Source organism: Fragaria vesca, linkage group LG1, assembly GCF_000184155.1.
Source record: "Fragaria vesca subsp. vesca linkage group LG1, FraVesHawaii_1.0, whole genome shotgun sequence".
Classification (NCBI taxonomy): Eukaryota; Viridiplantae; Streptophyta; class Magnoliopsida; order Rosales; family Rosaceae; genus Fragaria; species Fragaria vesca.
The window spans coordinates 18,214,282-18,215,599 of record NC_020491.1 but is presented as its reverse complement, the minus strand read 5'-3'; positions in this window follow the sequence as shown (position 1 = coordinate 18,215,599).

The window sequence follows — 1,318 nt, the reverse complement described above, 5'->3', positions numbered from 1 at the left end:
TATATATATATATATATATATATATATATATATATGTGAATGGATGTGGTTTCACTTTCATATCAGTAATTTGCTTGTTCTCCTTCAAGTGAAAAAGAAAGGAGAGAACATAAGTACGTGAATAAAACGTTCGCGTGAACCCTAATTTATACATTGATGTTTGGCCTTGTAATGAATCGTTTCACACTTTGCCTTTGATTGAGCGTTCTTCGCATCTGGGTTCTTTTACAGTTTTTGTCAATCCCCATTTTCACTAAAAAAAAACAAACTAAAAACCCTATTGTATTGTGATAATTTTTGGTGCTCTTATATATATGAACATTGTACGTGCACTGGTATATATTCTGATCCTTGGTCGACATTTTAAATGCTTAATCACTTCATGGCTCATACGTCTGCCTTTCATCACTTCCTATAGTTGTGTCAAGAACCCAATTTGATTCTGCATGTTCTCTAGAGATCGAAGTCTGAATGATTCGATCATTTTCATCACATCCAGTACTGTACTCCTGATGGTTTATATGAGAGTGCATGGAAAAAGAAAATGAGATATTAGTTATCAAGTACTGTGATGTGATAAATTTTCCATTGTTGTTTTTTCAGGACCATCTTCTAATGCTAGACTAATAAGTGCGAACTGGTCCAGTATGTGTTATTTAAGATCCAGGCAAAGGCTACAGATGCTTATACGTTCAACCATAAAATCATTATCTCCATATATGTGGATGGTCTTGAATTTACATATATGTTCAGCCTTCGGTCCTCAATGTGTTTTGCGTGGAACAGACTTCCCTTTCCGGCCTCCTTTTTCTTTTGGACAAATAATACTATCTTCCTATTCCTTCTTTGGTATGTATCCAGAAATCCACCCTATTTCTGAGCTTCTTATATATGTGGTTTGGATCCATGCGTGTCCTTAACGCTCTCTATTTGATTTGGACGAACGTCGACACTACTGTTTTCTAGCATAAATATCAGTTGGTAGAAGACAAAAATATGTAATCTTTTGGGGAGAAAAATAAAAAAAATCATCATATCTACACATTTTCTTTTTGTTAATAATAAGATAAAATTACATAGTAGCACATGACCAAATTAAAAAACACAAAAAATCCATTTTTAATAATATTTAGACAAATTAAGACATAAGCATGAGGCCCAATAACAATAATACCTAGCCTGATCCGATTTTTCATAATTAATGACCAAAATACCCTATTTTACAACAAAATTACAAAAATTGCTACATAAATTTTTGAAACTAGTATGCATCTTCATCCATCCCGATTCAACCTCTCTCTCTCTCTCTCTCTCTCTC